Source organism: Silene latifolia, chromosome 9 (genome assembly GCF_048544455.1).
Source record: "Silene latifolia isolate original U9 population chromosome 9, ASM4854445v1, whole genome shotgun sequence".
NCBI lineage: Eukaryota > Viridiplantae > Streptophyta > Magnoliopsida > Caryophyllales > Caryophyllaceae > Silene > Silene latifolia.
This window is the reverse complement of record NC_133534.1, coordinates 154,399,439-154,426,389: the sequence shown is the minus strand read 5'-3', so window position 1 is coordinate 154,426,389 and position 26,951 is coordinate 154,399,439.

The window sequence follows — 26,951 nt, the reverse complement described above, 5'->3', positions numbered from 1 at the left end:
AGATTTAGTCCGACCAGACCGTTATTGTTGGGTGGTGGTGGTTGCCTTGTTTCATTTTGGGTCAGGGAGATTAGCCTTTCAGGACTGATTCGAGTTGCTTCTTACTTGTGAACTCCCGCTTTGAACCCGTCTTAGGTACTCTCTTAGCATAGCTCAAACTCAGGCCGCTTTGTGCGCAAGTTTGTAGTATATTAGGGCGTGTTGCACTCCGTCTGTGAGAATCAGTTTTTGTACATATATTTCAGGACTGGTTGGAGGTAGTTTTGGCAGGTGTGCGGACTGTATTGGAGCCGTGGTATGGGCTGTTTGAGTCGAGTGTTGGCGGCTTGGCGGTGGCCTAGCTAGTCGCGAGATTTAGGTCGTGTATGGTGGGTTGTGGGGCCGAGTAGGTGGCTGCCAATTTAACCCTTGAGTCGTACTTACGGATGGCTTGGCGCTAGTTTAGTTTGTTTGAAATTAGTTATTTTTCGTCTCAAATTTTATAACGTAATTCGTTAATATCGTTCTCTCGCATATTTAGTTGTTGGACTCATTGGATTTTGGTAATTGGGCTAACTACACTTGGTAATTTGGGCTAGTCATGTTGGATAAATTGGACTAGTTAGATTTAATGAATTGAGCTAGTTATACTTAGTAAGTTGGGTTTGTCATATCTATTCTTTTGGGTTTGACCCGTTAATTTAATTGGTCTCGTCATATTTATTTAATTGGGTTTACATGATTAAGTTACTGGGCCACATTTAGATTATGGGTATTTTAGGTATCAAGTTTGCCTTATTTGAATAGTTTAATGACCGTCTTGTGTATTATATAGCATAATCCGTTAAATATCGTCCATTATACATATTTTTCTTACATTAATCATAAATGTGGAATTTATTATTCATTCAAGTCAAAATTGTATGAAAGGTCTCATTTACCTATAATATGAATTTTTAACCCGTTCATTCTCATTTATTTATCGTATCTCAACTATGAGTGAATTATTCTACTTGTTTGATTAAATTGAGTCATTTATAATTGAATGCTTGTTTTGCTTACTATAAATGGTTCTCTTCCGTTTGTTTACATTTTTATTCAAGTGACAAATATTGAAGAAATGGATTACTTATTCATATTCATGATTATGATTTGGCATGAAATGTCTCACTTGGATTATCAACGGTTCATTGCATTATTAGTCTCTTTCCAAGTTGATTCGTATCGCTTGGTTAAGTCGTTTTCTTATTATATATCTATACGCCTTACTTGTGCCATTCTACCAAGTATTGGTTTACGCCGCTCTCGTGCCGTTCTGCATGCAGTTGGTTTATTTATGTTTTTCACGCCCCTATCAGACTGTTCTGCCGATTGCGGGTTAGCTCATATCGTATTCTGGTGACAATGCTTTTATGCTATACATTTTGCTTGACTTGTCTTTACGCCTCTTTCGGACTGTTCTGCCGATTGTGGGTTTAGCTCATATTTTCCGCCTCTTTCGGACTGTCTGCCGATTGTGGGTTTAGCTCATATTTTCCGCCTCTTTCGGACTGTTTTGCCGATTGTGGGTTCTTGACTTCCGTTCTATCGATCGAGTCTTGGATGCGGACTGTTCTGCCGCATATCGAATCGGGGACCGTTCTGCCTCGAGAGTCTGGCCAGATTTAGACTAGGACTGACTCTTGGGAGTACCATTGTCGTCCTACCAGGGGAATTATATATATATTTATATATGATTAGTAAAGGTCTAGCTTGGTTATAGATATTCGTATTTGTGTGATGTTTGTCTTGGTCCTATCGGATACTAGGGGTGAGCTATAAGCCCTCTAGTTGCGATATGATCGTCGGGATTGATGTTCCCATCCGTTCTTATGGTGAGATGCAATCCATAAGTATGAATGTGACATTAGTAGCCACGCCCCGTACAATGATTGCTAAGTGGTTTTCCAAATAATGGCTGCAGTTTCTATTCTTGTAATTTGCATTGGTTGGCCCCTTACTTAACTGTTTCACATGATTCGGATTCTAATCTCATATATATGATGTAATTCCTTGAAATTCGTGCCTTTGCATAGATGTCCGTATTCTTATCTTTCATATTTATTAATTATTTCACATGAATAATGAGTCTCCATTATGCTAATATTGATCTATCGTATTCCATCTCATTTAATTGACATGTTTAAATATATGAACTTGATGTTCATATCTTTTGTAAGTATATTACATGATTTATCTGGTTGAGTTCTTTGTTATGTTCGTTTCGAAATTTTGTGGCTGGGAGAACCTTGAGTTACTCCCCACTGACTGTGGCGTTCATGTTTACATGAATGACAGGTACTAGTCGGTGCATTTATGGGGTGAAGACATGTGTGAGCTAGCGAGCACTTTGGCCTAGTAGTTGGTTTATTAGGATTGTTTAGACTCACCTTTTATTGTATTGTCATTCGAGGGATATATTTTCCCTCACCTCGACTATCACGTTTGTATTATTTAAACTTTATTTCCACATCCTTTACTTGTGTTTTGTAATTTTTATGAACTCGCGCTTTATATTTTAAAAGTTTCAAAAATCTCCTATTTTTCCGCTTGAATTTATAAGTTTTGTTTTCCGCGTCATCGCGGGGTGTCACACCTCCAACTCTTTAGGCCGCAACCGGTACGGTGCTTTAGATATCGGTCTTGTCCCCGGTTTGAGTTTAGTTCTGAAGTCAATGTCCCTCTTAGGAGGTAACCCCGGTATCTCATCTGGAAAAACATCACCAAACTCCCAACCACTGGTATGTCAGATGTTGATGGCTCCTCCACTCGCATATCCCTCACACGACAAATGATTAAAGGACACTTCTTTCGCAAACATGACATTAAAGTCATTATTGCGATCAACTTCATCTTAGGTTTTACTATGAACCCCATATATGACACTTTGGCTCCCTTAGGCCCTTTTAAAGACACCCTCTTTTGCCGACAATCTATTTTAGCCTCATACTTGCCTAACCAGTCCATCCCGACGATAACATCAAACCCATCCATAGAAAACTCTAATAGGTTGACCGGTAAGTCTACTTGTCCCGCACGAGCCTGATACTAGAGTATTCTCAAGAATTGACAGATTTCTAGTTACTATTGATTGGATGTTCCTTTACCCTGATAGCTATGCTTACTTCATGGATGAGGGCACGTTTGATCATTGTCCTTGCATTTGTTATAGGAAAGTTGATGCTCCTACCAGGAAATCTTGTTTTAGGTATTTCATCATGTGGAGTCTTGCTCCTAACTTTCAATCTATCATTCAGATGGAATGGGCTAAGGAGGTCAAGGGTGTAAAAATGTATCAGGTAGTTACCAAGCTCAGGAATCTCAAGTTACCATTGAGGACTCTGAATAAGAACACTTTCTCTGATGTGGAACGTACTGCTGATATGGCCAGAGTCATTTTAGATGACTTACAAACTCAGCTGCATCTTAGTCCTTATGATACTCATATCAGTCATGCTGAGAGAGAGGCTGCTGATTCTTATTCCTTGCTTCAGAAAGCAAAATCAAGTTATTTGCAGCAGAAAGCTAAAGCTGATTGGCTTAAAGGGAGTGATGAGAATTCCAGATTTTTCCATAGTCAGATCAAACAAAGGCAGATTAGTGACAAAATTTTCCAGATAAAGGATGTTCAAGGAGTCTTACATCAGGATCCTCAGGCTATTGAGCAAGCTTTTTGAATTATTATGAGGGTTCGGGGGGGACGAGTGCTCCCACTGTTAAGGTTCACAAAGCTACGGTTAGAACTGGGAGTGTTATTGATGATCAAATGGCCCAAAGGCTTCTGAGACCTGTCTCACCTGAGGAGATCAAACTCTACTTCTTTTCTATCCCATCCAATAAGAGTCCTGGCCCTGACGGCTATTCTAGCCAATTTTTTAAAGACTCTTGGGACATTGTGGGGCCTGAAATCTGTGCTGCTATCTCTGATTTCTTCATATCTGGCCAACTTTTGAAGCAATTAAACACTACCAACATTACTCTTATTCCCAAGACCAACAATCCTACTAGTGTCCTTGAATTTAGACCTATTGCTTGCTGCAATACAATCTACAAATGTATTGCCAAACTTTTATGTTCTATATTGGGGGATGTGCTACCTGAGGTAGTTAGTGTCAACCAAGGAGGTTTCATCAAAGGGAGGAACATTGTTGAAAATGTCCTCATCTGCCAGGACATAGTGAGACTTTACAATAGGAAAGTTGCTTCTCCTCGGTGTCTTCTTAAAATTGATTTAAAGAAGGCCTATGATAGTGTTGAATGGGACTTCCTTCTGCAAATGCTCACCTATCTGAAGTTTCCTAAAAAATTCATTGGATGGATTATGAGTTGTGTAACCACTCCTACCTACTCTTTAACTCTTAATGGCAACTCTTTTGGATTTTTCAAAGGAAAAAGGGGTATCAGGCAAGGAGATCCCTTGTCTCCTCTTCTCTTCACCATGTGCATGGATTATTTGTCTAGGATTCTCAATGTAGTGGGTCAACAGGATGATTTTAGATTTCACCCTATGTGTGGGCCTCTGAAGTTGAATCATTTACTCTTTGCGGATGATCTTCTTCTCTTTTCCAAAGGGACTGCAACCTCTATCATGTGGATGTTGAGATCTTTTGCAACATTCTCGGCTGCTTCTGGTCTGTACTTGAACAAGGAGAAGACTGAAATCTACTTCAATGGTGTACCTGATCAGATTATGACTGATATTCTTCAAGTATCAGGTTTCAGGAAAGGTAACCTTCCATTCAAATATCTGGGGATTCCCATCTCCTCAAAGAAGCTCACTAAGAATGAAGGAAGGAAACTTACTGACAAAATTACTGCCAGAATTAGATCCTGGGGGGCAACCCACCTTTCCTATGCTGACAGGCTCACTTTGGTGACTGCAGTGCTACAGTCACTTCATTCCTACTGGTCTACCATCTTCCTCATTCCTAATAGTATCATGAACAGAATTGATAGCATTTGCAGGACCTTCCTATGGGGGGGTAAAGATACATATTGGCGTGCCCCTGCTGTGGGATGGGATCAATGTTGTGTACCAAAAAGTGAGGGAGGATTAGGGCTCAAACATTCAAAAAATTGGAACAAGGCTCTGTTAGGCAAATATATTTGGTGGATTGCGTCTAAGAAGGATCATTTGTGGGTCAAATGGATCTCTCATGTCTATTTGAAAGGTGTTCACTGGACTAACTACAATCCTCCTACTGATTGTAGTTGGTCTTGGAAAAAAATTGCTCATCTTATGTGCATCTTTAAATCTGGGTATACTACAGGTTCTTGGCTTGGAAAACATACTGATTATACTGTGATTGAAGGCTATAATTGGATGAGATGCCCTGGCCCTACTATTAGCTGGTATAAGCTCTGCTGGAATTCTTTGAATATCCCAAAGACATCGTTCATCTTCTGGATTTATAAGCTTGGTAAACTTCTCACTAAGGATCGCCTGGTTCGTATGGGAGGAGTGTCTGATCTGAAGTGTTTCCTCTGTTCTACTGAGGATGAGAGCCATGATCATCTTTATTATGACTGTGAGTTTAGTTCCAGATGTGTTACTTTACTGTAGCTGAAACTTAATGTCCAGTTTAATGCTAGGGAGTTGCTTGACTGGAACAGAAGAGGGAGAAGAAGAAGCATTCTAATTAGGAGGATCATTTGTGGTTGTCACATTCACTTGATTTACTTGATCTGGCGTGTAAGAAATCAGGCAAGGCTATACTCAAAAGTACTTCACCCTACTGTGCTCATCAAGAACTTGATTTCAGATGTTTGTACTCGGTTTTTTGCAAGGAATACGTCCAAGTTGACTAGAGAGGAAGAAAGTTGGTTGCAGAACATTAGATAGTTTTTTGTTTCCACTGTTTTGTGCATGGTTGCTTTGTATAGTTTATACTCTAGATACATTATGAATTATACTCCATTTTTGTACTCCTTTTGAGATGATGATTAATATACTTAACCTTTCCCAAAAAAAAGTCTACTTGTCCCAATATCATGGACACCCCTCTATATAGCTTAGAACATGACACTGACTCCCCCATGGAATAAACACGTTATCTCTTACCTGCTCATACTCTCCCAAACCCATACCTAAGGCATGACCCCTAGACATAAAAGAGTGGGTTGCCCCTAAATCAAATAGTACAAAAGACGGTGTGTTATGAACAAGGAAAGTACTAGTAACCACATGAGCATCATCCTTAGCTTCTTGCTTGCCCATCATGAAAAGTTTACCGCTATTTTCTGGGTTCCTCCTTGTACCGTACTAGCTGATGCAGTAGACTTGGCAGTTGATGCCTGATTGGCATTAACCGTCGAACGTTGATAGGAACTACCGCCATTGCAGTTGAAACCACCATTACTATTGCTCTGCCTACCTTCGTTGTTCAACGATCCAGCTGGCCGATTACTTGCATAACTCTGCGTTGGTCCCTGAGAATAGTTCACTGAGATTGTCTCTGAAAGCCTCTCCCAACAGCACTATGTGGGGTAATATCCGTATAAGACCCTTTAAATTTAAGGATTATAACTTAAATTTAACATGTGAAGTATTGTCATAAATGAAAAACAACAATGAAACGATAAAGAATATGAATCAACCTCGGGTCCTTTGTAGTGCGGCGTAAAGAACAGAAATCAACAGAGATTTCCTCCTAATTGTTGCACCCAAGACCGTCTGAGACTATGCCCTTGTGCTAGAAATGCTTTCTAATTGACTTGCAATATTGAGAAAGCTATTGTGAGTTTTGTCGATGTGAGATCTAGGAATTTCAGAGAAAATTGCACTGAAACCCTAATTCTATTTCACTAATTATGATTAGGTTAACAAGAAGGAGAATGCTCTCCTTTTTGTTCTTCTAATTCGGCCAAACCGAGAGCCCTTATGGGGAAGTGGGCTTCCACTTCCTCTTAATTTTAGCTCGTGGTCCGGTTCGTCAAATGCTAAAATGTATATGACGGGTTTTTATTATAAACTGTCATCGGTTATCGGTTATTAATACATCGACTAATAACACGGATTAGTTGAAGTATTAATACATGTCCGACAAAGACAATATTGTATAATTAATTTATTCAATATACATTAATCGAATATAAATCGTTTATATTCAATTTACGAATTAACTGTTTAATTCGCCTTAGCACATTTTATTTAATCCGTATTAAATATAATATCTCAACATCACATTTTGACTAATTACTAGTCAAATAACTCGGACTAACTGGTTAGTCAAAATTTGGCATCAACATGACTGTATTTTCATACTGTCACATCTCTCAAACGTATCCTATAGGTGTGACTTTTAGGGACCAGTTGATCACCGCCATCTGTATGACAATAACGTCAAACTTATCTAGCAAGCCAACCGTTATTGATAAACGTGGATCAACTGATAATAATACCAAAAGTATGCCCTTTGATCCTTTTAGAGATTTATAAGTCCTTGCACTAACTGTTAAGGACACCAACCCCAACAAGCTCCCACTTGTCCGTACAAGTGTATGTGCAATGACGTTATCCGCACTAACTGGAGGACACAGCTCCAACAAACTCCCACTTGTCCGTACAAGTGTATGTGCGATAACCGATTCTCATATTCATTTAAAAATTTCTCCCACTCAATGTAAAACAATTTGCAGATCCGGATCCGCAAAGGTCGTATTTTACAATCGATCTGTATCTTGAGTGGTTTCCCGACTAGAGAGTAACTTAAGCGATAAAACGAATCCGTATCCGAGCATGGCCATGCATTTCGATTCTGACTCCTCGAGTGGCCCCGAGAAATATCGAGTACCACGATAAAGGCTGGATATTTCCTTCAACTCGACTCCTTCCGATCTAAGCACAACATGAAATGACCTAGAAAAAATCTACTTGGCCCCCTGTTACGGATGACCGTGAGAAAAAAACCAAAGTCACCCAAAATCTGCCTTAGTCTCAAGAGACAGTCGATAGTCAAAAGAATCGACTCTTAGGATCACCATGGAGGTCCTATCCACGACCGGCCACCGAATGTTATAAAACATTTAGGACTCCACGTCGATGTCACAATTGTGTCCTACGAAATATCCGTATAAATCGCCTCTGTGATTGGTCGGTCAACCGGTTGACTTATGGCTCGTTGAACCCACCATCAACCAACGTCACAAAATAATTGCCAGAGTTATCAGCTCATGTGGGCAATTAAGGACTAAAAATATAATGTTTGTTCAGTTCACTTTGTGGTGTTCAAAATTGTCGTACAATTCCACATGAAAAACAAAATATATAAATATCAAAACGATGATGTCGTATAGAGTACATAAGGGAATGAATCTAATCCATAGCAGTACTACAACTTAGGAACACGTTTAATTCCCATGGAATTAACGTGCCCTTCATGCTTATCTTGTCGTAATGGTTTAGTGAGAGGATCTGCTATATTATCATCTGTAGCAATCTTTTCTATCACTACTTCCTTTTGCTCCACGTAATCTCGGATTAGATGAGCTTTCCGTTGTACATGTCTAGACTTGTTGCTAGACTTTGGCTCCTTAGCTTGGAAGATGGCACCACTATTGTCGCAATAGATGGTGATCGGGTCATTCGAACTAGGCACTACAGATAGTCCATGTAAGAATTGACGCATCCATATCGCTTCCTTTGTAGCTTCAGACGCGGCATAGTACTCGGACTCGTCGTAGAATCTCTTGTAACAGTTTGTTTGGAACTCTTCCGGTGATGCAGCGCCATTAAGAGTAAATACGAATCCGGTGAGATTTCGAGTCATCTCGATCCGTTTGGAAGCTAGCATCTGCGTAACCGGTTGCGCATAGCTTTTGAGGGCCTACATAAGTCAATGCCCAATCTTTAGTCCTCCGTAGGTACTTAAGAATGTTCTTGATAGCCAGCCAATCTGATTCACCTGGATGCTATTGGAATCAACTTGTCATACTCAATGCATATGCCACGTCCGGACGTGTGCATATCATGGCATACAAGATTGATCCTATAGCCGAAGCATAAGGAATCCGTGTCATGCGCTCTTTCTCTTCCGGTGTCTCTGGTGCCTGAGACTTGCTCAAATGCACCCCCGGAGCCATAGGAAGAAACCCCTTTTTGGAGTTAGTCATGCTGAATCTCTCTAGGACTTTGTCTATGTAAGACTCCTGACTGAGAGATAACATCCGACGTGATCTATCTCGATAGATACGGATGCCCAAAATTCTTTGCGCCTCACCCAGATCTTTCATCTGGAAATGGTTCTTCAACCATACTTTCACCGAAGTTAAGAGGGGTATGTCATTCCCAATCAGGAGTATGTCGTCAACATACAATATTAGAAAGACAATCTTGCTCCCACTCGACTTGATATATAGACATGGTTCCTTGACCGATCGAGTGAATCCATTCTCTTTAATCACTTGGTCGAAGCGATGATTCCAACTCCGAGATGCTTGCTTAAGTCCATAAATGGAACGCTTAAGCTTGCACACTTTCTTAGGATTTTCTGGATCAATGAAACCTTCGGGTTGTACCATGTACAACTGTTCCTCCAAAAAGCCGTTTAAGAAGGCGGTTTTCACGTCCATTTGCCAAATTTCATAGTCATGAAAAGCGGCAATCGCTAAGATAATCCGAATGGAACGCAGCATGACTACGGGTACAAAAAGCTCATCGTAGTGCAAACCTGGCACTTGGGTGAAACCTTTAGCAACTAGTCGTGCTTTATAGATATCTTGTTGACCTTCCACAGAATGCTTTATCTTGAAAAGCCATTTGCATTGAAGGGGACGAACCTTAGCAGGTAAGTGAACGAGATCCCACACGTTGTTCTCATACATAGAGTCCATCTCGGATTGCATGGCCTCAAGCCATAGCTTTGAGTCAGAACTAGTCATGGCACCTTTATAGGTTGCGGGTTCACTACTCGTTAAGAGTAGAATGTCATCTATGTCATGTTCCTCGACCATACCAATGTATCATGCGGAGGAATAGAGACTCTTCCCGACCTTCTAGGTTCCTCAGGAATATTCACCGCAGCCGGGATTGAAGGAATCGGTTCCTCCAATGGTTGCTCGGTGTTTGGTTCTGGAATCTCCGACAGGTCGAAGGTTCTATCACTCTTTGCATTCTCGAGAAATTCCTTCTCTAAGAATGTCGCACTAGCCGCAACAAAAACACGTTGTTCGGTTGGCGAATAGAAGTAATGACCAAGTGTTCCTTTAGAATAACCTATAAAGTATGTCTTGACCGATCGCGGGCCGAGCTTATCCTCGTGTCTCCACTTGACATAAGCCTCGCAGCCCCAAACCCGTATAAAGGACAAGTTAGGGACCGTTCCCTTCCATAGTTCATATGGAGTCTTGTCAACAGCTTTAGACGGACTTCGGTTAAGTATTAGAGCGGCTGACAGAAGAGCATAACCCCATAATGAATCAGGTAATACCGTGTGACTCATCATGGATCGAACCATATCAAGAAGTGTTCGATTTCTCCGTTCGGACACACCGTTCAACTGAGGTGTTCCAGGTGGAGTTAACTGTAAGGCAATCCCACAGTCCTTGAGGTGTTGATCAAACTCGTGAGAAAGATACTCGCCACCACGATCTGAACGCAGTGTTTTAATCTTTCTACCCAGTAGGTTCTGTACCCTGTTCTGGTATTCTTTGAATTTCTCAAAGGATTCACTTTTGTGCTTCATTAAGTAGACATAGCCATATCTACTTAAATCGTCCGTGAAAGTGATGAAATACCTATAGCCTTCTCGTGCGGTGATTGACATAGGCCCACACACATCCGTATGTATGAGTCCTAATAGGTCAGCAGCGCGCATTCCAACACCTTTGAAGGAAATACGAGTCATCTTACCGATGAGACATGATTCACACGTGCCAAATGATTGAAAATCAAAAGCCGAGATAGCTCCATTTTTGATGAGCTGTTTTACGCGTTTCTCATTTATGTGTCCCATACGGCAGTGCCATAGGTACGTTTGATCTTTGTCACCAACCTTTAACTTTTTATTCATTACGTGTAATATTTCGCTGGTCTGATCTAAAACATAAATTCAATTCATGGAGACTGCCTTGCCATAAATCATATTGTGTAATGAGAAAATGCAAGAATTATTCTCTATTACAAATGAAAATCCAAGTTTGTCAAGTGCGAAAACGAAATAATGTTTTTCGAAAGATGGGTACATAATAGCGATTATATAAAGATAACTGAAATCCGCTAGGAAGCTGGATCACATATGTTCCCCTTGAGACGGCAGCCACTCGTGCGCCATTCCCAACACGCAGGTCCACCTCACCCTTTACGAGGGGTTCGATGTTTCGGAGCCCCTGCACATGATTACACAGATGAGAACCACAACCAGTATCTAGTACCCAAGTTCCGTAACTTGCGTGGTTAATCTCAATCATATGAATAAAAGTAGAAGAGGAAGAAAACATACCAACAGGTTTAACGCGACCTGCATTTATGTCCTCATGGTATACGGGACATGTACGCCTCCAATGCCCAGTCTTGTGGCAATGGTGACACTCCATGTTACCATCCTTGCTCTTTGTCGTGCCGGATGAGGTGCTCGACTCACCAGGCCCACTCTTGCCTGAACCTGACTTCTTAAACTTCGCCTTACCTACTGCTAGGTCCGCTTTAGCTTTGCCCTTACCCTTGCCCTTGTTTGACACAACGAGAACATCCTATTTCATGCTCCCACTGAACTTCATGTCCTTCTCGGTCTGTACGAGAAGAGAGTGCAGTTCATGGGGACTTTTCTTCAAATCATTCATATAGTGATTCGCTCTAAAGAGCGCAAAACCATCGTGGAGTGAATGAAGCATACGGTCAATAACAATGTTCTCGCTGATCTTACAATCAAGCGTCTCCAGTTTCTCGACATTCTCAATCATGCTGAGAATGTGTGGGCTAACTGGTTGGCCCTTCTGGAGTCTCGCATCAAAGAAGCGAGTGGTATGCTCATAGGTCACGATTCTCGGTGCTTTCGAGAATGCCTTAGTGAGCGTGGTGAAAATCTTGTTTGCACCATGGGCTATGAAGCGTTTCTGCAAATTGGGTTCCATTGCAAAAATGAGTACGTTTTTAATCGCACACGCTTCCATACAGAAATCGTTAAACTTGGCGATCTCATTAGCTCTAGCCGTGGGACCTGGGTTTGGCGGGATGGGCTCAATTAGATATTTGAGCTTTCGTCGTCGCCACGGCGACATTCCGTAATGCCGCCTCCCGGTCCGCGAAGTTTGATCCATCATTCTTGATCGAGTAGGCGATTCATCCGATTCATGAAGATCCGAAGCCAGGACTCACGGTCCAATGTGGCACTTGGCTTTGGGTCGTTAGTAGGACCAGCCATTTAGTTATAGCAGTTTGAAAATTCGTGTTCTACACTGAAAAAGAAATAAAAACAAAAACGAAATAAGCAACTCATCGAGGTGATTTAAGTCTATTTAAAATGTATTTTAACGTGTAGACTCAAGCACTTGCATAATTGATCTTCCTCAAGAATGATACAAGTGATCCCAAGACTCAATTTACGTAAATTGATAAGCCAACTGTTTAGCTAATTCTTCCGTAAGAACTCCTGGTCGATAGATTTCCGTAAATCCTATCTATAGTCCACCATAATCACAGGATCGTACGAGTGACCATAGTGTTGAGATAAAATAGGTCAATCGGTTCCAACTTACCCGACGTAGAAGGGGTCATATTATGCCTACCGACGAAGAAGGGACTCATTGGAGTTTGAACTATAAAGACCGTTCTCAATTTTAGTTTATACGAGGAAGATCCCATCAGCTTAATTATAATTCATATTAAGTGAACGAATAACTAGCGTCTGCGTGAATGAATTAATTTAGGTGATGGCTTAGCATAGATCGTGTGACATGAGAATGTCAAAGAAAACTAACTCGTGACCTCTATATGTGTCAGTTTTCATGCAATAATTAGGTGGTTTGGTTTTAGGCGGAATATGATGCAAATTATCGTTACGAAAAATAAATAAATGAATGCAATACGTAAATAAAATTCCTAGTGTGGCCTATCCTAATAAAATAAAACATAAAACAACTTTGGAATCCACCGTTGGACCCGAGAAGCTTGTCTTGATGTTCCATCTTGATTCATGTAGCGGGAGTGAGCATCCGATTCTCCATCTTTGGTCTTCTCAAAAATTACAATTAAAAATTACAAAATATAAACCTATTTACATTCTAATTAAAAGCTGTAATTACAAGTGAAAAATCCAAAACGGAGATACGAGATCTCAAAATACAACTAAGACCGTGTTCCATCATTACGGTAACACGTTCTACTAAGGCCACACTAAGTTACAACCGTTTGTAAAATAAATAAATACGTAATAAAAGCATTCAAAAACATTCATAATTAACGATAAATAAAATGCATCAACTAAAACAAATTTATTCGTGACATAATTCCGTAATTATGTTAAATTTATCCAAACCACCTTTTAACGATTAAAATTTATGTGATAAAACTGCTTCTATCAATTTCATTTTAATCTATTACAATCCGTTACTTTAAATACGCTTTAAAATAATTATATGGTACGTGTGTGAACCGTTTCACAATCATAGCGAGTGTACAATATCCGTATAAAGTACATATGAAGGCCAAAAGAAAATTTAAAACAAAAAGAATAAATTTTCAAAGCTGCCAGAACAAAAATCCCTCGATCCAGGGACAAAAGTGCTCGATCGAGGAACAAAAGGGCTCGATCGATCTGAACGCAAGTCGATCGAGAGGTATGCTAATCGAGAAAGTACTCGATCGCGATCTTGGAGGTCGATCGAGGGCTTTATCAAAAATCGCTCGATCGAGTACGAGGACTTCTCGATCGAGCGGTGGGGTTTTTAAAATGGTCGATCGAGTACAGCCATTACTCGATCGAGTGAAAAACATTTCAGAATAGCTCTCGATCGAGTAGAATTACGCTCGATCGAGTGCAAACATGGCTGAAAACAGGAAACCCTCGTGAAAATGATTTGTGAAACAAAACCAATTGCAAAAATGATCTAAAGACGCATAAAATCAATTCTACAATTGACAAAACTTGACATATTGTTATAATCTCCGTATAAAATAACAATATGTAAAAGAACATATCGAAAACGAAAACAAAAACAGCCGCAATACACGATTGGCCGCACGGTTTTCAATACAGAAAATCGTTCCAAGATCGATTTTATGAAAAATCACAATGAAAAATTACGTGGCCTCGCTCTGATACCACTTGTGGGGTAATATCCGTATAAGACCCTTTAAATTTAAGGATTATAACGTAAATTTAACATGTGAAATATTGTCATAAACGAAAAACAACAATGAAACGATAAAGAATATGAATCAACCTCGGGTCCTTTGTAGTGCGGCGTAAAGAACAGAAATCAACAGAGATTTCCTCCTAATTGTTGCACCCAAGACTGTCTGAGACTACGCCCTTGTGCTAGAAATGCTTTCTAATTGACTTGCAATATTGAGAAAGCTATTGTGAGTTTTGTCGATGTGAGATCTAGGAATTTCAGAGAAAATTGCACTGCAACCCTAATTCTATTTCACTAATGATGATTAGGTTAACAAGAAGGAGAAGGCTCTCCTTTTTGTTCTTCTAATTCGGCCAAACCGAGAGCCCTTATGGGGAAGTGGGCTTCCACTTCCTCTTAATTTTAGCTCGTGGTCCGGTTCGTCAAATGCTAAAATGTATATGACGGGTTTTTATTATAAACTGTCATCGGTTATTGGTTATTAATACATCGACTAATAACACGGATTAGTTGAAGTATTAATACATGTCCGACAAAGACAATATTGTATAATTAATTTATTCAATATACATTAATCGAATATAAATCGTTTATATTCAATTTACGAATTAACTGTTTAATTCGCCTTAGCCAATTTTATTTAATCCGTATTAAATATAATATCTCAACATCACATTTTGACTAATTACTAGTCAAATAACTCGGACTAACTGGTTAGTCAAAATTTGGCATCAACATGACTGTATTTTCATACTGTCACATCTCTCAAACGTATCCTATAGGTGTGACTTTTAGGGACCAGTTGATCACCGCCATCTGTATGACAATAACGTCAAACTTATCTAGCAAGCCAACCGTTATTGATAAACGTGGATCAACTGATAATAATACCAAAAGTATGCCCTTTGATCCTTTTAGAGATTTATAAGTCCTTGCACTAACTGTTAAGGACACCAACCCCAACCCCAACACACTAGTACACTCATGCCTCTTATGTCCAACACCGCCGCAGTTAAAACATGCGATACTTTGGTTAACGCTACCACTGCGACCACCACGACCGAAAGAAGATCCTCCACTGAACCCCGACCCAGAAGAATAAGCGTTTGACTTATTGTGGTTACCATGCTTATAACCAGATTGATTACCGACCTCACTCTTGGCCTTCCTCTTCTCTGAGCTCTTCTCCTTTGTTTCCTTGGCCATTTTGACCAACCTTTCAGCCCGTCCAGCTCTCTCATAGACCTCTTTCACATCGGTAAGAGTCCCCGTTGGTAGCTTTTCCATGATCTGGTAAGTTAGCTCTTTCTCAAATCGAAGTACTAAGTTCGCCGGAGTTAGTCCCATATCCTCAGCATACCTCGACTTCTCATTGAACTTATGGTAGTACTCTGTCGCGGTCATTTCCCCAGTCATCTTAAAAGAATCGAACTCATCCCGCATCTTGCTGCGAACATGCTCCGGAACAAACTCATTTCTCATAGCTCTTTTGAACTCAGACCACGGAATTGCGGTCTCACCCTGCTTCAGATAGATCTCTAAAGCATTATCTTTCACCTTATCCCACCACTCTCCGGCTGAGTCCCTTAAGTAGAACGCAACCTGTTATACCTTAAACTGTTAGGTTCATATACCTATTATTAGACTCTTCTAATAATGAACTAATTAACTTCTTAAAATGTGTTCTTAAGATCTAGTGCATGCATAACAAAATAAGAGATTAATAAGGAAAAACAATGTCCCTTACATTGTTGAGTGGCTCAAAAATAAGGGTACAAATAAGGTCACCTTCCTTATTTGTTCTTGAGCTATAATATGTTGGATGATCCTCCAAAATCCTAATGTAGAGATCCTCCTTTGATTGGATCCAAGACTAATCCCTTAAACTAGTATATTAATTAACTAAATTAATATAGTAGTACCCTTAAAATAATTCTAATAATATACTTATTACTACACTAGTAATCTTATATTGTGATTTAGAATTTATGATGAACAATTTCTAATTTCTAAAACAAGTTTAGAGAGAAGTAGAGAGAATTTAAGCAAGAATGCATGTTTGTTGAATGAATGACAATAAGAGAACAAATTATCTTATATTGAAAGAGGGGGAACCGTTGGGAGTAGGCAAAAAATGCCAAAGGATGGCATCTTCCTTTTTGCTTTTGGTCTTCACAAGAAATAGGTGTGTAAGGCTATCATGCAATAGGTATGATTATGCTATTTTATCACATAAAATAAAAAAACCACAATCCATCAGAACTCCCTCCATATTTCGGTCATTTGGTGTAAAATGGACCTTCATTTTATTTTGTCAATTTGTCACTTGTCACACAATATGTCACATGTAGTATGTTACATGTTATTAATTAATTTAATGCATAATTATCAACTAAATATCATTATATACATTAATTAAATTACATATAACAAATCGACTAGTGATACGTGATCACATAAATAAAATGGGTCATATAATTATAATTCACAACATATTGTAATTATAATTAACCATTCATTCTTATCTCAATTGTTTCACAAACAACAATCAATTTTAGTAATAAGGTATTTTCATTACTAAAAGAAATCTTCTTTAATCCAATTACAATAAGATACAAATATTCTCTCTCACAATTGAATTGTTCAATTTTAAGAAATTGATTAACTTGTATCGTCATACAATTAATCCATTTGCCTATTAAGGGAATTGTCCTTTAGGTGCGACCTTAAGGGATCAATTGATCACCACCGTTAAACGACAGTAATGTCTAACTCTAGTTAGCTGATCATTACTGATAAATGTTGATCATTTAACTATATAAATGAATCATCCCTTACGTATTCTTAATATGAGATTTAAACATGAGATCACACTATTATTGAGGACATATACTCCAACAATCTCCCACTTGTCCGAGACAAGTGTGCGTCACCAATTCTCTTGTCCTATTACAATCTCCCCCTCAATACAAGGTGTCTCGCAGATCGTACTTGCATTTGATCATATCTTGAGTGGTTTTCTCGATCTGGAGAGTAACTGTCTGACCGGCGTTATCTACCATAGATACCTTCCGAGCGTGGCCACTCATTTTCAGTTCACTGCTCCTCGAGTGGCCTTGAAATTTTAAATAACACAGACAAGGGGGTGGACAATTCCTATCGCACTATTCCCTTTGTTTAGCCACAGTTCATCATAACCCAGAATATACTCATTTGACCTCAGTTACGACAGTCGTAGAGCATAAATCAAAGCCAATCAGAAATATGTGCCAACTTGGGCGAATAGTCTCTAGCCAAAGAATTGACTCATAAGAATACTATAGTAGCTCTTGCCACGACCAGGCTTTATGAATTACCAGAACTCTATAAGAGGTCACTGCCCGACAGAGTGTCCCATACAGTCTGCCTATGTGATCGACTAGTCATCCCATATGACTCTATGGCACTTGAAGTTGCCATCAATCGCATCACACTCTAGTTACTTCGAGACGTCACCTCCTTCAAGTAACCAGGGGCGTATACTATGTTAATCCAATTCACTTTAATGGGGTTCAATTTGTCTCAACAACCCATTTGGATTTAAGAAAGTAATGGGTGAGTTTGATAAAACTCAAACGATAAATGCGATTATCATATATGAATAGTCAATACACTGTTACTACTTCATATCTTATAATCTATAGTGTACATTTTACACTAGTTGAACTGCAATAAAAGCTTGGCAAGTGGATATACCATATATCCATATATTCCAACTTTATTAATTGATATTTCATTCTATTCAATGTTATTTCTAATAACATGAATTTTATCTAAGTATATGTCTAGTCTGTTAGGGATTCACTAATTCCATTAATTAACATATTCATATATGTGACATTTAATTTAGTCATAAAATTAAATCTAGATCTTATGCATGCAAACTTGAACAAGAGTAGAGAAGAAATCATCAATCTTACTATATGATTTCGGATTAATGGGCACCAACAAATTCACCTATTTGTTAGTTTTTGAGCTTTCCTTAAAATGGATGAACAAAAAGTCCAAATTAGAACCTCTCCCAAAAGTGAATACCCAAGGAAACCTCTTAATAACTAATCTTATTTTGTACTAGAAATAATACAAGTCTTACTATAAAATTGACACAAAAATATTTTGTATTTCCTCTTGAATATTTTCGGCCAAGAGGAGAGATTTGCGAGTTTTTATTTCTCTAAGTTTTCACAAAAATTATAGAGAGAATCTCTTTCTTACACTAGAAAAATGTTAGATGAAGTAATGAATAATAATAAGAGAAAAACATTTTGTTTCTCTAAGTGGAAAACCGGTGGGAGGGGTGGTAGAGGGAGCCAATGCATGAGGCTCATTTTCTTCCCAAGAAAAATAGGGTTGCATGGCTACTATTAGGTTTTAATCATCATGTTTTCTACTTAAAATAAAAACACAATATAATCCTTAAACAACCTCTTATTTTTGGCACATATGGCATAAAATGGAAGGTCCATTTTATTTTGTCATTTGTCAATTGTAACATATGTGACATGTTACTTGACTTATGAAATTATAATGTATTTTTAACATATTAAAAATTAACATACTCATAAAATATTTCATATACAAAATCGACTAGTAATTCGTAATTACTTGTGCCAAAACGGTTTATCAAATTATAAATTACAACGTCTTGTATTTATAATAAATCATTCATTCAATTTCAATTTCAATTGTTTCGTAAACAATAATTTTATCCAAGTAAAAAAAAACAATTCAATTACTTAGACCGTATCTAATATAATCGAATTACAATAAGACACGTTAATTTTACTCACAAGATCATCCGTCAATTTTAAGCAATTTAATTAACTCGTATCGACATACGATTATTTAAATAATCAATTAAGAGTATTTCCCTATAGGTATGACCTAAGGGGATCAACTGATCACCACCGTCGCACGACAGTAATGTCAAACTCTAGTCAGCCAATCATTACCGATATGTGTGGACCAGTTTACTGTAAAATATTACATCCCACTTGTATTCTTAAAATGAGATTTAAACATGTGATCATCATGATCAACCGTCTTGATCGCATTATTGTCGGAGGACACATATTCCAACAATCTCCCACTTGTTCTCGACAAGTGTGCGTCACCAATTCTCTTGTCCTATTACTATCTCCCACTTAATGCAAGGTGTCTTTCAGGTCGTACTTGCAAGTGATCATATCGAGAGTGGTTTCCTCGATCTGGAGAATAACTGATTGACTGGAATTTTCTACTATAGATACCTTCCGAGCGTGGCCATGCATTTCCAGTTCATTACTCCTCGAGTGGCCCTAAGATATTGTTATAACCCTGACAAGGGGTGGACAATTCCAATCACACTTATTCCCTTCGACTAGCCACAACCATCATAACCGAAAATATGCCCATTTGACCCCATCTACGAAGGTCGTAGTAACATAAATCAAAGTTAATCTGTAACTGTGGCACCTTAGGCGAACAATCTTTAGTCAAAAGAATCGACTCATTAGAATACTATAGTAGCTCTCGCCACGACCAGGCTATATAAATTTGCCAGAACTTTATAAGCGGTCATTAGCCCGGCAAAGTGTTTCTAACAGTCTGCCTATGTGATCGAATAGTCATTCTCATATGACCCTATGGCACTTGAACATGCCATCAATCGCATCACACTCTAGTCACTTCGAGATGTCACCTCATACAAGTGAGTATGGGCGATTACTATGTCAATTTAGTTCACTTTAATGGGGTTTAATCTTGTCTCTACAACCCATTTGAATGTGACAAAGTAATGGAAAAATAAAAAGACAAATGTGATTATGCATATGAGCAAATAAAATAACTCTTTTATTTCATATCAAAATCTAACATAAAACTGTCATGCGTTTAAGTCCCATGGACGCAACATGTCCATCATGCTTAGCCTGCGATAAAGGCTTGGTGAGCGGATCAGCTATGTTATCATCCGTCCCAACCATACATATCGCAATTTCCTTTCTTTCAATGAAATCTCTAATTACATGATATTTTCTAAGTACATGTCTAGATCTATTACTAGACTTTGGCTCTTTAGCTTGGAAGATCGTCCCACTATTATCACAATTGAGAGTGATGGGATCATTGGCGGTAGGTACTACTCTTAGACCTTTCGTGAATTGCCTGATCCATATAGCTTCCTTGGCAGCTTCTGATGCTGCAATGTACTCAGCCTCCGTTGTTGAATCCGATGTCACAGCTTCCTTGAAACTTCTCCAGCTAACAACACCACCATTGAGCATGAAAACGAAACCAGCTTGTGATTTCATGTCATCTCTATCCGTTTGGAAACTTGAGTCCGTGTAACCATTAACACGGAGCTCGGTGTCTCCTCCAAACACCAAGATAGAATCCTTAGTTCTTCTCAAGTACTTAAGGATGTTCTTGACGGCTATCCAGTGACTCTCACCTAGATTTCCTTGATATCTACTAGTCATGCTCAAGGCATACGAGACATCAGGACGTGTGCATATCATGGCGTACATGATTGATCCAACAACGGAAGCATAAGGGATCAACTTCATGCGTTCAACATCATGGGGTTCGGAGGGCGATTGAGACTTGCTCAATATTGTCCCAGTTACCATAGGTACCAATCCCGTTTTTGATTTGTCCATGCTGAAACGTCGAAGAATCTTATCAATATAAGATTCTTGACTTAATGCCAATATCCTCTTGGATCTATCTCTATGGATCCGGATACCTAATATGCGTTGTGCCTCTCCTAAATCCTTCATTTGGAAGTGGTTACCTAACCACTTTTTAACTGAAGACAACATTAGAATATCATTTCCAATGAGTAATATGTCATCGACATACAAGATTAGGAACACAACATTGCTCCCACTAAATTTCATATATAAACATGGTTCCTCAACACTTCGAGTGAAACCAGTATCTTTTATCACATGATTGAATCGATGATTCCAACTTCTTGATGCTTGCTTAAGTCCATAAATGGATCTCTTAAGTTTGCATACTTTGTTAGGATTTTTAGAATCAACAAAACCTTCGGGTTGTATCATGTACACCTCCTCTTCTAAATGCCCATTTAGAAAAGCGGTTTTGACATCCATTTGCCATATTTCATAATCATGAAATGCGGCAATCGCTAACAAAATCCGTATGGATCTTAGCATGGCTACGGGGGCGAAGGTTTCATCATAATGAAGATCTTGGACTTGGGTAAATCCTTTTGCCACTAGCCTAGCTTTGTAGACATCATCATGTCCTTCTATGCCATTCTTGACGTTGAAAATCCATTTGCATTGAAGAGGACTTGCCACTTTAGGCAAATCCACCAAGTTCCAAACTTGGTTTTCATGCATAGAATCCATCTCGGACTTCATGGCTTCAAGCCATAAGGAGGAATTTAGACTAGAGATTGCGGCTTTGTAGGTGGCGGGCTCGTCACTTTCTAAAAGCAACACATCGAGTCTTCCATCTTCTTTGATAAGTCCCACATATCGATCGTAATGGCGAATAACTCGGCCCGTTCTTCTAAGTGGAGGAGGGACAACCGCGCTAGATGACGAAGGAACATCTTCAGGCGTCTCTAACTCGGTTTGTGGCTCTTGAACTTCATCAAGTTCAAAATTTCTCCCACTTTGTCTCTTAGAAATAAATTCTCTTTCTAAGAAGACAGCCTCACAAGACACAAACACTTTGTTTTCTTGAGGTCTATAGAAGTAATAACCTCGGGTGTTAGAATAGCCTACAAAGGTGCATTTTTCAGATCGTGGGGCTAGCTTATTGTCATTTTTGGTTTTGACATAAGCATCACATCCCCAAATTTTCATGTAGTATAGATTAGGAACTCTTCCTTTCCATATCTCAAATGGAGTTTTCTCGGTGGATTTGGTGCGAGAGTTGTTCAAAGATCTTATTGCGGTTTGAATCGCAAATCCCCAAAACGAGTTCGGCAACTCGGTTTGACTCATCATGGATCGAACCATATCAAGTAGGGTTCGATTTCTCCTTTCGGCAACACCATTGAGTTATGGTGTTCTGGGTGGAGAAAGTTGTGATATAATCCCATAACCTTTCAAGTGTGAATCGAATTCATGGCTAAGATATTCTCCACCACGATCGGATCGTAGTGCTTTTATCTTTTTGTTCAATTGGTTCTCTACTTCATTTTGAAATTCCTTGAATTTCTCAAAAGCTTCACTCTTATGCTTCATTAAATAGATATACCCATATCTACTCAAGTCATCGGTGAAGGTTATGAAGTAGTCATAATTTCCTCGAGCGGTGATACTCATTGGTCCACACACATCGGTATGTATGAGTCCCAATAGTTCACTTGCTCGAGTTCCTTTACCGCTAAAAGGATTACGAGTCATTTTGCCAAGAAGTCAATATTTGCATGTTCCATATGATTGATAATCAAATGGTGTAATCACATTAGTCGAAATTAATCTTTTGATGCGATTCTCGTTTATGTGACCTAATCGACAATGCCAAATGAACGATTCATTTGGATCACTTGATTTGAGTTTCTTTGATTGAATGTTGTAGATGTCATTAGTCGGATTCGAGGTTTCTAAAATGTAAATGCCATTAATGGAAGGAGCTTGGCCTATAACCAAGTCGTTCCTTGAAATAGTACAACGATTGTTTTTAATGACAAAACAAAAACCGTCCATGTCCAACATAGCGATTGAAATAATGGTTTTAGAAAGTGTAGGCACATAAAAACAATTATGTAAATACAACTCAAATCCATTAAGCAAAGCTAATACATAAGTTCCCTTGGATTCGGCCGCTACTCGAGCTCCATTTCCAAGGCGTAGATCCACATCTCCTTTGCTAAGCCTCTTCACGTCTCTTAACCCCTGTAAATGATTACAAAGGTGAGAACCACAACTGGTATCCAGTACCCATGTCGTAGTGGAAGTATAATTTACATCAATAACATAAATTTCCTTAGGAATTTTACCTTTTGGAACGATAATTCCTTACCTTATATTTCACAAATATACGGGATAATTCCTAAGCCAATGTCCCATGCCATAGCAATAATGTCACTCATCTTAAACTTGCTTGAAGTTTTTCCCTTTCTTTCTCTTCTTCTTGAACTTTTTGCCCTTGGAAGCAAGAACTTGATTGCTTGAGCTCCCACTAGCTTCGGCATCTTTCGCTTCTAAAGACAAAGATCCTATAGATTTTATGAGGCGGTCTTCATGAGACCGGCTCACAAGAGATATTGTAGTAGTAGGAGGTTTAGAAGAAGTGAATAAGTTTATGTTTCCATCTGAACCTATCCCAAAATGAAGTTCTCTAGTAGTGTCAAAATCATTGTTGAAGCAAACGTCATCAAAAACATTATGGCAAGACTCAATAGTTATCGGTGTAGTAGTGTTTGATGGATTCATTGTAATGAACTACAAGTATGGAGGAAAAGGAAATATTAACATTTGTCATTTTTAATCATACTTGTAAATAATTTTAACAAGATATGAGCATTTATATAGTGACCTATACCCAACTATTATAAATGATTCCAACACCCAAATTCATATTAACTTGGGCACGGTAAAGCCGATTCAACACTCATCAATATAACTCGGTGGATTAACTCTTTAATCGATTCTACTTTTAGAACTCTTGGTCGATAAAATTACATTAATATTTATCTTTAGCCCGAAACACATCCGGCAACCGTCGAGAATACTTTCGTTGAGTTCAACCCAAATTTCGAATAAATGTGTCCATGATCCAAATTTACATCAACTTGGGCATCGGTAGAGCCGAATACAACCCTTATATTTATAAAATCGGTGGGTAAACATTTATCACCCACTTCCGCTACGTAGCAAGGTTTGTACCCCGGTAAGGCCGAGTGCACTCCCTCACGAAATAGGTTTTCATGGTTTCTAATTTTTGGTAAGGTAAGTCTCAATTGTTTATTTTAGCGAGAGGTCATGTCAATTTATTATCTATCACGTTTTAAGGGAACTAAAGCGGTGAACTACGATAATTATAATTGACACGGTCGATTTACTCGATTTAAAATGCATGTTTAGTTATGGCGATTTAGCGATGCATGCAACATAAAAATAAAATGCAAAGCATAAAAATAAAATCCTAGTATGGCCTTCCTAAAATAGTAAATCTAATAAACTATTACAAATTCGGAAACCAACTCCTTTGGTCCCTTGAACTTCGGTCTTGGCACTCATTTCAAGGCAACACTTTCTTTGATGGATCGCCTTCTCGAGTGGCACCGTCTTCAAGGTACTCCGGAATAAATAAATTACAAAATGAATTACATAATTTCTTATTATACATTTGTAATTAAAATAAAATAAATATATTAAATTACAAAACGGTGATAAGAGATCACAATAATTACAACCGAATCGATATTCCCATACATTTCGGGTAATATCAATTAAAACTAAAGCCATACTAAGTAAAATTACATAATTCAAAAATTACATAAAATTAAAATATGACAATCATAAATAAAATGCAGCATTATAATATGTATGAGCATGCCAAATTTTATGCTAAATTGCCTTTAAGAGCCAATATCGTATATTAATCGGTTTTTACCGATTTGCGTGATTTAACTTATTAAAATCACAATAATTACATAAATTCATATTTATGTACAAGTTAATTACCCTAATCATCTTAGGACTCAAAATTAGTCTCCACTAACATTTGACAATAATTAAACTTGATTTCTTAATATTGTTCATAAATGGACCCAAAAATACAAAATTTATGCTATAAACCTCGAATTAAATCATAAATATTTCAAATAATTTCAAATTTTGAAATTTAATCTCATGAACATTCTGGAAAAATACCATGACACTAATAATATTAAAAACTTAGATTAAAAATTTCGACAATTTATCGAGAAAAACAATGTTGCGGTTTATCGGTTTTAACAATTATGACCATAAAAATATGAGAAAAATTTTATTCATCAACTTTTCACTTTTAGATCTGAAATATATGATAAAATGCATCATGTGACGTTTTTCCTTTATTCATGAAGTATGTTTTAGCATTATTACTAATTATAGCCACTATTTATGTGATTTTTCATCAAAAATTCATAAATCATGCATAAAGACTTCATTATAGCCAAATATTTTACACACATCTTGTAAAATTGCATGTGAAAACATACTAAATTGTTATGACCAGATTCGAAATATAACTCATATTAACCTATTTACCCATTTAAATACGATTTTAACTTAAAAAATCCATATTTCTAGCAAAACAACTCAGTTTATCATGAAAACTTACAGGCCATCAGTAGATAATATATGTGAAAACATATCCAAAAACCACTGAAAAAATCGAAGTTTAGCTGTTTTTCGTCCAAAAATGACATTTTTATCATAAAAATCACATTTTAATGCCAATATTATATCAAATGAACAATAAAATCCATAAATAAACCAAAATGTCCTAAAAATCACTTAGGACCAGAAACTTTTAACATGCAAGGTAATTTTTAGGTTTATCTTCATAAAACCAAATTAATTAGTTTTGTATGTTAATCATATAACTCGGAAAAACTATAAACCGATTTGCATGCAAACAACCTAAGGCTCTGATACCACTTGTTAGGCATTCACTAATTCCATTAATTAACATATTCATATATGTGACATTTAATTTAGTCATAAAATTAAATCTAGATCTTATGCATGCACACTTGAACAAGAGTAGAGAAGAAATCATCAATCTTACTATATGATTTCGGATTAATGGGCACCAACAAATTCACCTATTTGTTATTTCTTGAGCTTTCCTTAAAATGGATGAACAAAAGGTCCAAATTAGAACCTCTCCCAAAAGTGAATACCCAAGGAAACCTCTTAATAACTAATATTATTTTGTACTAGAAATAATACAAGTCTAACTATAAAATTGACACAAAAATATTTTGTATTTTCTCTTGAATAATTTCGGCCAAGAGGAGAGATGTGTGAGTTTTTATTTCTCTAAGTTTTCACAAAAATTATATAGAGAATCTCTTTCTTACACTAGAAAAATGTTAGATGGAGTAATGAATAATAATAAGAGAAAACTATTTTGTTTCTCTAAGTGGAAAACCGGTGGGAGGGGTGGTAGAGGGAGCCAATGCATGAGGCTCATTTTCTTCCCAAGAAAAATAGGGTTGCATGGCTACTATTAGGCTTTAATCATCATGTTTTACACTTAAAATAAAAACACAATATAATCCTTAAACACCCTCTTATTTTCGGCATATATGACATAAAATGGAAGGTCCATTTTATTTTGTCATTTGTCAATTGTAACATATGTGACATGTTACTTGACTTATGAAATTATAATGTATTTTTAACATATTAAAAATCAACATACTCATAAAACATGTCATATACAAAATCGACTAGTAATTCATAATTACTTGTGCCAAAACGGTTTATCAAATTATAAATTACAACGTCTTGTATTTAATAAATCATTCATTCAATTTCAATTTCAATTGTTTCGTAAACAATAATTTTATCCAAGTAATAAAACAATTCGATTACTTAGACCGTATCTAATATAATCGAATTACAATAAGACACGTTAATTTT